We start from the raw sequence: 14,380 nt of genomic DNA, 5'->3' as shown, positions 1-14,380 counted from the left end.
CACTGCCCCCTGAGCTCTGAAAGGGCCCTTTAATGCTTCCAACCAGAGCTCCAAGCAAATAAACCCTCTGCATTTTTCCTGTTCTAGTGACTGGATGAACAGTCTAAATAAACCCTGGCTTGTAGGTTTTCAGATATGTCAGTATCATTCTCTTCCTCACCAATACTAGATGAGTTTTACCCATTTCTAGAATATACAATCCTTTGCTCTGATTTTTAAATGGGTATTCTAGTAATGATGTTGGGTGAGAGCCTTTATGACTAGGGAGGGGAGGAAGTCTGGGGCACTATACATCCAGTTCACCTTTGTTCTGTGGGTAACATTTTCTCCAACAGGTTAAAATATGTACATGTTTACTGCTCTCTGAGTTCCAAGGCCATGTGTGGGAGTTTCAGTGAATCTTAAAAATCTTTGCATCTCAAGTAATGTTCCCAGAGCAGCAGCTGATCTGGTAAGATTTCCTCAGCAGGAGAGCTCAGAGGCTCAGGGTCTTCAAAGAAAACCATTAGCTGCGGGGACAATTTTTAAAAGGTGATAAACCACTAATGCCTCACCCCTACTGTGATAACACCTTCCTCCAAAGAGTTTATAGACCCCTACAAGGGGCAGCTATCACTGACCTTGTTTTATAATTAAACAAAACAAAACAAACAGAGGGTCAGAAACATTAAAAATGTGGATTTAGTGGGGTCACAAAGCACATTAGTCTTCCCATCCCCAAGGAAGAGGGAGATGAGAAAAGGAGAAGAGCAATAAAACAGAACTTTAAAACTGTTTATTAAGCAACAATTTTCTTGCAGTTGCTGCATCAAACACTGAGGTAGGTGACGGGCATTCAACTTAGTGGGTCCCTGCTGGGTGGCAGTTCTGTGCACAGAAGATGGGAACTGAATGACATGCTCCTTGCACTTCAGGAGGGAGAGGCAGACAGTCATTATCTCGAAAAACAAGCACTTCTATCTTCAGAAGTGCTTTGAACAAAAATTAATAAAGTGATGTGGCAAAGAAAAATGTAGTGTATGTATGTTGGGGGTGGGGGAGGCAAAGCCAGGTAGGGAGTCCTCCTGGTAGAATGACATTTAAGCTAAGAAGGTCAGTGATGAGAAGCTGCCAGCCCGACAAAGTCCTAGAACATTCTGAGCAAAGGGAATAGCAGGTACAAAGGCCCAGAGGCAGGCAGGAGCTTGGGTGTTAAAGGGTTGGTATGACTGGAGTACAGGTACCAGAGGTTGGGGAGGAAGATCTCCTTACATAGAAAGGTTTGTGCTGGTGTTGTCAGAGTAGGAGTGCGTGGTCTCGTAGCTCATGGTAATATGTATAGAGTTTGTCCTTACTGTAATAGGAAGCTATCAGAAGGTGCTGTTAAGGGAGTGGGAGAATCAGATTTAAGCTTTAGAAACACTAGGTATTTGGGAAGGTGGCTGAAAATCAAAGTGAGGCAGGATGGTGGCATTCTAAAGTCGTGCCTGCGGAGACAGGAAGCAGTGGTGCCATTTGGGATATATATCTTTTCGATCATATTTTTTATTGAGGTATAATTTACATACAGCAAAACGTGTATTTTACATAGAGAGTCTGATCCATTTTGACAACTGCCTAGACCTGTGAAACTCATACACACTAACCAAGATATAAGCACCTGCAGAACACCAGGAAATTACCTGAAGCCCCTCTCTAAGCAGTCCTCCCTCTTCCTTCCCCATGTCCCATTTGGAGTATATTTTTGAGGTAGAGCTACAAGGACTTATTCCCACCAGACCAGACAAGGGAGTGTGTGGAAAAGAGAAAGATGCCAAAAATTTGTAGCTCAGCAACTGGGTGGCAGGGAGGTAGGAGTGGGGGTGTCCATTTGCTGACCGGGTAAAGACTCGGGTAGAGGAATAAATTTAGGGTTGTACTTTGACAGACGAAGTGAGAAGCCTGTTTAATATCTAATAAAGACACTAAGAAGAGATGTGTGTACGCAAGTCTGGAGCTCAGGAGAGGGGTCCAGGTCGAATACGTCAATCTGGGAGTCATCAGCATGTGACAACATGCAGCCAGAGATGGATGTCAGCAAGCAAACAAACAAAAAATGAGCAACGGAAGAACAGAGAGAGAGAGAGAGGACTAGAATAGTTCAACTTATAAAGAACTAGTGGAGGAGAATAAAGAAAGGAAAATAGGACAAATGGGACACTTTTGTGTCTAAGCTCTCACAAGCTTAGAGAGAGCGAGCAAACCAGAAAGAAGGAATGACATTCCCAGAGGGCTCAGATGAATGTTTCTGACAGGTGGAAGGCAGTCTCCTAAAGTACACAACTTTATTTAAAATTCTGTGGGGTGGGTATCATGATTATTCCCATTTCAGAGAGAAGGAAACAGAGATTCAGAGATATGGGTGACTTGTCTAAAGGCACACCACTAGTAAGCAGTAGCTGCCAGTTTGAAGCACAGCAGCTCCCCCAGCTATGTTGTGCAGCACAGTCATGGATGACACTGCCAAGGGGTTCTGGGATCCCCTTTAACAAGGAACATGCAGAGCCAAACAGGTTTCTCTCCTTCAGCACTTTAATATACTAGCACAAATTGTGATTCCTCAAAAAAAAAGATGCAGGATGTCACATTTTGCAAATATACATGGAACCATTTTTTGCCTTCTTGTCTGGAAGAGCAACTTGCCAACAGGTGCTCCCTGGAACGCAGAATGAGAACTACCACTTGCTTGAAGGCAACAGAAGCGCATCTTCAGAATGTGTTTGAACAAAGCCCAAAGTGCTTCCACGGTCGTTATGTCACTTGTACCCAGAGGAGACAGGGTTGACATGAACATTCCATTGTACAGATAATGGAGGCAAAGCTCATGAGGTTAAGTGGTTTGTCCTATATCACAATCTTGCAGCAATTAAGCAAGATAAATCAGCACCAGTCCATGTGCCCAGAGGCAAGGGAAATCAGGTCAGGCCAAGGGGGAATCAGGCGAGAGGTCTAAATGAGACTCCTCGTCTCTGCTTCTCTTCTTCACAATATTCCCTTTGTGTTTGTTTTCTTCGGGAACCTCCCCAGATTGGGGGCAGTTTATATAGAAGACTGAGAGAAAAGCAGGGCTCCAGGTGGGCTCAGGTTATGGGCATCAGGAAAGAGCTTCTACCTCCTTGGTCACGGGAACCATGAGGGTTCATGCGGGAGGAATCTGTGGAAGTGTAGGCAGAGAAGACAGGAAGTGGCCCTGGGAGTTGTGAACGGGCCCAGTGAAGGGGACAGAGCTGCTTTAAAGATTCCAAAAGCTGGAGGACTGAAAAGCACCTCATAAATAAATTAATCGGATCTTGACTTATCTTGGCTCAGCAGTTAGAGAACTCAGGGGAAATTAGCTGGATACTCTTTAAGTATTAACCTGAATGCCTACACCCCTATTCAGTCCTTCCTAAATTCTGCTGGGGCAGACTACATAAAAGGGGTCCCTGGGGACTAGCATCCCCCAGATGCCAGTGTCATAGAGAAGGGGACTTTAGCAGAGAAAGTTGGTGAGGGAGGGTCACTAGGTCCAAGTGGTAAAGATAAGACCTCCTAATCACACAGGGCATGGGCTTGAGCATATGGACACTGGAGTTGGACAGTTACGGGTTCAGGTCCCCAGCGTGGCCACTTAGTAGCTGTGTGACCCCAGGGAGTGGCTGAACCTTTCTAAGCCTACTCTTCCTTATCTGTGAAATAGGGATGACAATAGCATCTACTGGGGTTATTGCGGGGATTCTGAATGATAATGAACAAAAAAGCAAAGTGTGTTTCAAAAGAGAATCCAAGGTCCCTCCTGAGATGCTTCTTAAAATGCAAATTTCCAGGTCACATCACAGATTTACTGAAACAGACTCTCAGAAGGATATTCTTATGTATAATGAAGTCTAAGAAAGGTTGAGAACACATTTAGTTTGTGCTTGACAAAAAGTAAGTTAATCGTTGTCATTCTGTTTATGATCACTTGCAGTATGCATATATGAGACCTTTACTCCTGGCTAGAGAGCCAACTGCTCAAAAATGGAACTGTTTGAGGGGTGCATAGATGAGGTGGTCAGTTAAGCATCTGACTCTTGATTTTGACTCAGGTCATGATCTCAGGGTCAGGATCCAGCTCTGAGTAAAGCTCCATGTTCAGCAAGAAGTCTGCTTGAGATTCTCTCTCTTCCTCTGCCCCCCCCTCCACATTCTCTCTAAAATAAATAAATCAATCTTTAAAAAAAAAAGGAATTGTTTGAAATCCAACTCAACAGATATTTGCTCATCCTCAGAAGCCTGAACAAAACCCTGATGACTGAAAAAATTAAAGTGCATAATTATAGCAGTCCAAGTGAATGCAAAGTAACCTTCTGCAAATGTTCCCAGCAAATCAAGTAGTCATAGTTTTTGTTTGGGTGGTCGGTTTAAGAAAAAATGGCATGAAGCAAATTTTCAAAGATGTGATAAGCAATGTCACGTACACACTCCCTGTGGTTTGGCATCTTCTGGAAGGTGGTTTGTGAGGAGAGAGCCCCCTGTGATGGGTACCATGATTTCTATACACAGGCTGCCTGGTAAAAGTCAAATATGAAGCAATTCTCAAAGGCCTGTAGGCTAAATTTGCAGTGAAATCATTCATGAGTTTTCCCAGACACTGAGTCCCACAGTACCTGTGTCTGTCTGTTTCCTCCACCGCCCCTACACCTTCCATTGTTCTGGAAAACGTCCAGATACCATCTCTGCAAAAAACCCGCATCTTCTCCTGCTTGTCACGCAGAGCAGCAGGATATGAAAAAGAACGTCACCAAAACAACTGCATGGTAATCAAATGCTAAGTATCCTGAAAAAGAATCCCTTGCCATTTAGATTTTGAGAAAATAAAAAATAGCAGAGAAACATTTTTTTCAACATTGCATTTAAACTCTTGCTACAATTTTCATAAAGTTTCATTTTATTCAACCAGGATTACCATTCTGTGCTCCAGAAGCTAAAAAAAAAAAAAAAAAAAAAATTACTCCCTCTGCTTCCTCTCATTGACATTGGAATAGTGCACTGAGCTTATATTCACCCAAAGCTCTCCTATTTGATGATGTGGCTAGGAAGTGCTTAATGTGATGGGGGTGCCTTTAAGGAAAGATTAAGAAAAATGGCCTGGGGAGCACAGCATCTCTGAGACTTGGTTTTCCAAATTATTAAAAACTGCAGATCTCTATTATCACAACTTGACAAAGCAGCACGTTGTGTCCCTTGGTTATCTCTTACAGTCTTTTAATTGCCCATTCTCCACACTGCTGATGCACGAAGCACTTTATGGTAAACTCAACACAGAACGACTTTGCCTTCTCTGCATACAGCTCTACACAGACATAAATGTCACTACCAAATTGGTGAGCACTAGCTCCAACCCTGGCGCATCTCCTTCCTTGAGACATCTGTGTCCCTAAGGATACCAATCCCGGCTTATAGGAAATCTGGGGAAAAGCAGCCAAGAGCTTTTCCTGCTGAGGCTAGTGGGAGGAGGCCAGTGGGGAAGTGTGCTCGATAAAACTGTCTCAAAAATAAGTTCCATCTTAAAAAGCTCATGAAGGGAATGAGAGAGTTATTTCAGTTTCTTAAATGAAAGCACAACCCCAAAAATAAAAAATAAAAGGCTTGTTGATGGAGAAGCTTGAAAGACTGGGAGTTGAGGTTATCACTGCAGAAAGATTGCCTGGTAACAGAGCTTTCTTGTATTACACCCAAAGCTGTGTACCATCTGAGGCTGATTCAGGAAAATACTCAAATCTCCTGGTAATTTCCTGCAGACAGGACGTTTAATCATCTCCAAGCCTTCACTGCAAAAGGCGGGGGGGGGGGGGGGGGGTTAAGAAAAAAGAAAAAACCTAAACCAAATGATTCACACTCTTAAAACGAATCTGCCTTTGGAGCGAGAACCATTTTCTGCTCTTGAAAAGCAGCCACGATTTGTTATTCTAACAAAGTGTTCCTTTCCTCCAAACAGAAATAAAAGTCACTCGAGGAGGGCTTGTACTGATTTCTGTTCTGCATTTCTTGAAACTTCCATTCAGTCAACAGTTTCTCCTGGCAGGTTCTCAGAAATCCAGGGAGAGCTGGGTAGTCAGTGACTAAGAACACAGGATCATTTTTATAAGCCTCCCTTCCCCCGACTTTCTGGCCCCATGGGAAGATGTTTTATTGTAGGACGAGCAGAATTAGCTGCACATATAAATTCTTCATTGCTCAGCTCACTTGACACCTTTATCTGAATTGCCCAACGGCTGGGAAGATTTGGCAATTGATGATTTGAAAAGGAAATGCCCAAATCCTCCCCAAGCAGTGTTTGTCCGCTCTGTGCGTAGAGGCCCATGTCCATCTCTCTAATTATTCAACTAGTTGCACAGATAAAAACATCTGTTTGCAGAAGTCAGGGAACTCAAAGCATACAAATGATTCACACCACCTCAACGACTGAAAATAAAGGCCAGCCCAGCAAAATGAGGTCTGCTAACAGTCGAAATAATTTAATATGGGCAGAAATGGAGTTTGGCAATCCATGCATCAGACTTTGCTCCAATTTTGGAAGGCATTTCTTCCAGCTGCCTCATCTTAAAAAAAAAAAAAAAAAAAAAAAAAAATCCCTGACCCTTTGCATTAGGCTTTCAACTTCTTGCTTAGGTTATATGCAAGTGAACAGACAGATAGGGAGGGAGAAGAAGAAAGCTAAAATTGTCTCTTTCAATAAACCTTACCACCCCCCCACCCCCGCTCCAAACCCTATAGGTTATTTTGGTTTTAAAATTCCCTAAGATACAGCTGCCTAGACGCTCCAGATATGCATGATTCCAGTCCTCAAGCCCTGACTCCTAGAAGCTGAGGGTGCATTTGAAAAGCTGGAAGAGTAAGATTCCAATTAACGACCCACTCCACAAAAAAAAAAAAAAAAAAAAAAAACCAAAAAAAAAACAACAACCCCTTTCCTCCTCCTATAGACTCCTCTGTGTGAACTAGAAGGCGGCCAAGAGATGAGATCTCTCCCCTACCTCTACTCCCAGTTCAGAGAGAAGACATAAATCCGGAATTGCTAAATTACGGGTATCTACCAAAGGAGAAAAGGGAAGAATATTAAAAAGTTCTAGAAAGGAAAGCAATAAGGAGTGTGGGGAGCTATCCTTCATTATTTTACGATATTTCTGAATACACTGAAAATATTTTTTGGTAGTGCAACGGAAATAAATACGTAGGTCGTGAGCAATAAATACATTTCAAATATTTGAGGAAAATGAATTGTAAGAGAGTAAGGACTGTTTAAACAGCAAGTTCGGAGAAGTTTAAATGTCGTCCCCCCCCCACACACACACACACATCGTCCTCATACAGTCACGATGATACCCCCACTCCCTGATATCATTATTGGTTATTAGTATTGGTTAATAAAGTGGCTGCGCAAGAGCTGGCAGGCAGAGCAAAATGATCCCTAGGTCCCCCCATCCCCAGAGCTCACGACGGCCTCCGTGTCTCTGTGTGGCAAGGCACATCACTGCCAGGGGTTAGTGCCCCAGCGCAAGCCCCCTTCCCTGGGAGGGTCGTGCCAAACCAGGCGCACAGGCGCCCCAGCGCCCCTCCGAGCGCCCCGGCCAAGGGAGGGCCACTTACCAGGCTCAGCCTCGCATTGCTCGCCGCTGCGGCGCCTCCGCCGGCGGGGGACTGAGGGGGAGGGAGGAGGGGGCCGCAGACCTGGGGACCTGGGGTGCGGCCGCGGCTAGGAAGCCCAGCGGGGCGTCGGCCGCCAACTGCCCGGAGCCAGAGGGGGCCCTGCAGGGGCTCCGCGCAAGGGGGGTGACATTCCCGGGGCTGTGGCAGCTGCTCCGTGCGCAGCTCTGGGTCCAGGATAATCGCTCAGGTCCCGGGGAGAGAAGCTTCAAGCTCTCCAAGGCTGCCTCCCTGCTGCTTAAAGGGACGCCTCTCCACCTCCCACTCTGCTTATTGGTGAAAATCCCGAGCCACAGGCCAATCCTAGGCCTGTTCCCGAATTGAGATTTCAATCAGGGGAGCTACTGCTTTAAAATTAGAAAGGGCTGATGGGTGGTGGTGGTGGTGGTGGTGGTGGTGGTGGTGGTGGTGGGGTGGGGTGGGGTGGGGGTGAGGGTGGGGGGTTCGGCCACCTTTCAGAAGCAGGACACAGGCTCTCTGGCTTTTGCATGCAGAGGTCCTGAGAGCTGGCTGTGGCTGCAAGAGCAAGATTACACTGTAGAGAGCCCTGGAAGAAGACAAGAAACATGCCAGACCCTTCTCCTTCACCTCTCTGGTCCATCTTCTCTCAGTTCACTCATGGTTCAAGGGTCATCCAATTTATCACGGATGCTGGAGACCCTCTATGCCTGAAAAGAGCCTCCAAGCTATGTACTTCTAAAGCCTCCCCATTATCTCCCCTTCCAGACACTCATCACACTTTTTTTTTTTTCTTAATCTGTCTCTGCCTTTCCACTGCATGTTCCATCAGAGCAGAAATTATTTCACCAATAATCATACTATCACTCCCTGCCTGGAACACTGTGAGCTCTCAGTAGACATTTAAGGAAGCAAGGAAGGCAAGAAGGGAGGGAAGGGAAAGGAAGGAGGGACAAAGATAGTCCTGCCTCCTTTGTGACAATACAAATGTTAATTAAGAGGCACTATTCAAGAAGCCAGGCACTGATTTCAGACACAACTGTACCCAAATGTGGCCTCTACTTCTTGCTAGTTATGTAAATAACATGTGCCTCAGTGCCCTGGTCTGTAAAGTAAGATGATGTCTCTGGCCTCACAGAGTTGTTGTCAAGATTGCATTAGTTCATGTCTAGAGTAGAGGAGGTGCTCAGTAAATAGCTTCAGAGCTATTGAATAGTCAATAGCTGTTGTTATTACTGAAATCAAAATACATCTGCCTGAGGTTGGGACTGGTCCAACCACTGGTTTGGCTTTTTGGTAAGTACCCCGTCATTCACGAAACAGATCTAAATTAAGTGCTGAATCAGCACCAGGCCCACATAAGGTGCCAGAATCACCAATGATTGATAATGTCCTTAACTGCAAGGCCTGGGTGTATATGTCAGCCAGGGTTTTCCAGAGAAACAGAACCAATAGGATACACATACATTTGAGATTTATTAACAGAATTGGCTCTTGTAGTCATAGAAGCCAAGAAGTCCCATGATACACAGTTTGCAACCTGGAGAACCAATAGCATAAATCAGGCTGGAGTAAAGGTCTGAGAACTGAAAGCCAATGGTGTAAGACTTGGTCTGAGTCTGAAATCCTGAGAGCCAGGAATGGTGATGTCTGAAGCCAAGGGAATATGAATATCTCAGCTCAAGTAGAGAGAGAGTAATGGGTGATGCTCACCTGCATTGGTGAGGGCAATCTCAGGGAAGTCTGCTGATTCAAACATTAATCTCTGCTGGAAACACACAGACACGTCCCAAAATAATGTTTTACCAGTCATCTGGGTATACCTTAGCCCAGTCAAGTTGATACATAAAATTAACCATCTTGGGGAGAAGAGAGAAAAACAGAGAAACAGGTCAACAAAGAAAACTATGTTAAATGATACACAAGCAAATTTATATGTATTGGAATGTTTATTGGATAGTTTATAAGATCCAAGTAACAAAAATTATCTAATAGGGGACATTGTTAAATGAATTATAGTACATCCACTTAATGGAATAAATGCAGTCATGACAAGAAAAGAGGCAGAGCTGAGTGGATTAATGTATGATGAACTCCAAAATATATTGCTAAGTGCAGTGCAGAAGGTAAAATATATTCTCACCAGCATAAATAAATCTTTATGTATGGTATATACATATGCACACTGTAATATACATAAATGCTTCTAGGAGGATACCTCAGAGAAGGATAAAGATTATGACATCTAGTTAGGTGAATTGAGAAGTACACAGGTCTAAGATGGGAAGGAGACTAATACGTCCCTGTGTATTATTTGATTATTTTACCATGAACTTATAGTAAATTCCTAGGTCTGGGCAAGATGGTAAATGATGACAGGCTGAAAATTCCCACCCTTCAAACACCTAGGTATGCTGGATAAAATATTTAACAAAATCTTTAAGTTCTTAACTGACCCACAATAAAGAGAGGAAAACACCCAGCTGGCAGAAATAAAGAGGTATCTGAAGAAAAGAATGGTAAGCATGTGAACTCATGAGGGAGAGGGAAAGGCAGTTGCAGCAATGGAAAAGTTTGGGTTAAACCCAAGGGGCTAGGGTTTTAACCCAAGCAGCATGGGAGACAAGGCCTTGGGATAAGGAGAAGCAGGAATTTGTTATGGGACCCCTGCAGAAAACCAGGAACATTTAGTGAGGGTTGCACCCTCAAAGAACAAAATAGGTTAGAAGAACTATCGACCAGCCCAGTGAAACTTGTCTATCTTTACCTGTGCTCTGAAGAGGATGGAAAAGTTTAAGCTAAGAATTAGAAACCCTAGGCCTGTGTCTTTCTTGGGAGTGGAATACGAATAACAAAGGTCAGAACCAAGAAACCCTGACTGAAAAATAAACATAAAAATCAATCCTGTTCATGATATGCCTGGAATGTCTCACAAAAGCAGTTGAAAATGATGGCCCTGGAGAGCCAGTTTCCTAACCTGGGCTATATAACTGGCCCTGCAGAAACATGAGCTTCCAAGAATAAATTTCAGGACACCCATGTTAACAAATATGAGGATGAGAGCTCAAGAGTTTAGGGTCATAAAATAACATTGTGAAATAGAACACGCAATAAAGTCTACAATGATTAAAAACATGAAAGCCTACAAGAAAACTAGAAGTGATTTCTATCTCTCCCCACTGATTCATTGAAATTAAAAAGCCTATCAATCAGTTAAGTAGGAGGTCAGATACTACTGAAAAGAAAAATAGAGATTTTAGGATGTAACACAAAATGAAGCACAGAGGGATAAAGAGTGGAAAATGATGAAAGAGAGGGTAAGAGATATGGAGAAGAGAATGAGAAGATCCAACATACGTCTACTAGAAGTCCCACAGGGAGAGAATAAGGAAATTGGGGAGAGGCATAATAGCTGAGAAATTTCTAGAATTTATAAAACTCATGGATTCTCAGATTCAAGAAACACAAGGTATCTGAAGCACAATAAATAAACATAAGAACATCTGCACGTATTAATTATTCATAGAAGTACAGTTAATAAAACAGTGAAGTGTTAAAAAATGGAATGGTTTAATAATGCCATGACAGAGGGAAGCAGAAGGCACTTAGTAGTAGAGGAGAGAGGCAACCCCACCATTCCACATTTAGAGATGGATTACATTTCCCTATATTCTTCCTCCCCAAATATAATGAATTCTCAACTGCACTAGACTGTTGAGGGTGTAGCTGTACATTATATATGGTGCACTGGGAAGAAGGAAACGTGACAGATGTTCTCCTGGGAAAGATGGACTCATTCAGCCATCAGACAAAAGCAAGGGGTGGGGTGGCAGCAGAGAAACAGCCCATCACAGAACAGAGTATCCTAACAAGGGAGTATAAACTGCTATGGAAACACAGAGGAAGAACGTCTCAAACAGCCTTGCAGAGGGAAGTATTACCTTATGGAAAGCTTCCTAGAGGAAGTAGCATCTGAACTGAGACAGCTGGAATCTTTAGGGGGAAAAGACTTTAGAGTTAGGTCTGGCTTTAAATCCCAGTACTTACTGCCACTTACTATTATCTTGTGACTTTGGCCAAGTTGCATAATTTTCCCAAGGCTCATTTATTCATATATGAAATGGTATTCATATCACTAGCCTTGGTGTTGTTTTGAGGTTTAGGCATAATATATATAAAGCACTTAGTAGAATGCCCTGCCTATAAGTGATTTTCCATTAAATGGACAGCTAGTATTCTCATTAGATGAAATCCAGTGCCTGGATGGGGAAAAATGCTTTCTGTTTTTGTTTTGTTTTGTTTTGTTTTGTTTTGCTTTCTGTTTTTGAAAGATGATTTTCTTCTAAAAGTTAAAGAAGACAGAGGTTTGCAGAAATTTCATCAAACTACCTTGAGGAATATGAAATGGTCAGTGAGAATCTATCCTGCAAAAGGCATATTATCATGCTATCAAAATATAAAAAGTTATCAGATCTGGTCCTTTCCATAAGGAACCTAAAATCTACTTCCCAAATCTACTTTGAGTTACAAACAATAACTCAAGGCTGCATATCTTGTGTCAAATACACAATTCCCCCTGGTGTTAAATCCTGAAATGGACAGAATTCCTATCTACAGCATTAAAACTTCAGATTCCCAGCCATAAGTCAGATTGCAAGAATTCAGAGTCCAGCAGGGGAAGGATTAAGTGGACCCCCATCTGTATTACTCAATAGGTTTATGAATAGGACAATGGATGGAGGGGAAACTCATCAAGTCCAGCTAAGGATGCCAAGTTGCCTGGCTCTGCCAATGCTTGGTGGATAAAAGCACACATTGATCTAGCCAGTCTGCAGGAACGGCCAGAATGAAAGCAGACAAAATTCAGTCATGGTAATGGTTGTGCCTGCCCTTTGGAAGAAGCACTGAACTGTACAGTCTTACGGAAGGAGCAAAGAACTGGCCAGACATTTGGGAAGAAAGACATGCTTTCTATTCATTCCTGCGTGCACCACTTCACAAACATTTATGGAATGTCTATTGTGAGAAAGGGTTTGCCTTATAGAGTAGAGAAACATGGAGAAATATGAATAAAACACAATGCCTGCCTTCAAGGAGCATAAAATAGAATGATCTGAAATCCTCTTCACTTGAAACTACCCATATCCTCCAACATTCTTCCTTTTACTATGAAACAGTGATGTAACCTTTACAGATTAAACATCATCATGTTTCAGAATGGCAAATAGATTTCATCTCTTGGACTAACACTGATTGATTAACCGTGGCTTCCTGGAGTGCTGACTTGACAAGAAGTCTGAGACTACATTTGGCAGCAAAGCATGCTGTGATTGATTAGTGATGTCTGTCATGTGGATGGAAAGGGAGTGACAGCCCTAGTGCTGTAAATTTGACATCTCCCATCCAGTTCAACCCCCTCGTTCCATAGACGAGAAAACAGAACAGATCTTTCTTTCTTCCTGTGGCATTATAAATTCAGCAACTCTAGCAGGGGCAACCGAGGAGAACCTCCATATCTGAAATGTTGCTGAGAGAGAAAAAAACATCTATGGCTTAGAATATTTCTGATGAGCTTTTAAGATATGCACTCGAATCCTTTAAGAGGCTTTATATTCTGTAGCAAACCGACTAAATGGAGGAGGCTACCAACTTGGATCTGGTTAGATACAAAGGGCATCTTTCCTTCGCTCCCCCCCCCCAACACACACAAGATAATTAAATATATATATAATTTGAACATGCTTGAGGATTTAAAATGCACTGGGTGAAGGAAATGTCTATAAGCATATTTCAGAAACACAACATGAATAAATACATAGAACAGCGATTAACACGTTATTTAAGACAGGACGGGATTTTTATCATTTTATTCTATTAAATGGTATTGATATCAGCCAAAGAAAGGAAAAGAAAAGCCCTTATTTATTTTCATACAGACACCTTATATCCTGGGGACTCTGTAACACTAACTAAGGAGATAGGGTCTGTCCCTGTTAAGCATTTCCACACCCAATCTATCAACACTCACAGCCATCACCTGGCCCAATCACAAAGAATCCAGGCTCATTTGCTGCAAAGGACAAAACAGTATAAACGGACAACAGATAAGCAGGAAGCCCAACCCAAGCCTGATTCAGATACAAAGAACAAATTGTAGCATTTGATTAATATGCCAGCTCTTCTGTTATGCCAACTGCAAAGTGAATTTTACAGAAAACCAACTCTTTGAGAAATAGGTCTAATTAATTCAGTTACATAAACTCCAATGAAATATTAGGGGGAGGGTATGAGGGGAGAGAGAGAGAAAGAGAATGTGAGGATGAGGATGAAGAGGACAAAGACAAGGAGGGGTTGATGGAAGGAATGAAGGAGGCAGGGAAAGAGGGAGGAAGGGAGACAAGGAGGAAATGAATAAATAAGAGACAAGAATGGATGGTCTAGAGGCCACTAGGTTTACCTCAAGGGCCCAAAAGGTATTTTCTTACTCAAGAAGACAGAAAGCCTGTTTATAGTTCAATCAACACACTGCTGAAGGTTTGGATAAAAAATTAAAAGGCTACCCATCACAAACAATTCCTTAATGCATTAATGAGTCAGACTAGTTCCCACCTCCCCTGCCAGACTCACTTATTTGCATACCACCTATAGGATTTCAGCCAAATCTGCTTTTACTAAGTACCATGTTCATAATTTGTCATATTGAACAAATTATTTATTTAGAATGTATTATTATTTA

General features: G+C 42.7%; 1 protein-coding gene across 8 annotated transcripts in view; it reads right to left on the bottom strand.

The window, feature by feature from the left end:
* Window positions 1-14,380, bottom strand: part of PRICKLE2 (prickle planar cell polarity protein 2) — a 321,924-nt gene that overhangs the window by 149,026 nt on the left and 158,518 nt on the right. Inside the window, exon 1 of one of the 8 annotated variants that reach the window (XM_025456474.3) lies at window positions 7,630-7,931. The exons of the other annotated variants lie outside the window; for them this stretch is intronic. The gene's annotated coding sequence lies outside the window, so the exon portion shown is untranslated. Of the gene's footprint in view, window positions 1-7,629; window positions 7,932-14,380 lie in introns of those variants that run through there. 8 annotated transcript variants of the gene reach the window in all.

This window comes from Canis lupus, chromosome 20, assembly GCF_003254725.2.
Source record: "Canis lupus dingo isolate Sandy chromosome 20, ASM325472v2, whole genome shotgun sequence".
Taxonomy (NCBI): domain Eukaryota; kingdom Metazoa; phylum Chordata; class Mammalia; order Carnivora; family Canidae; genus Canis; species Canis lupus.
This window is presented reverse-complemented; position numbering and strand designations above follow the sequence as displayed.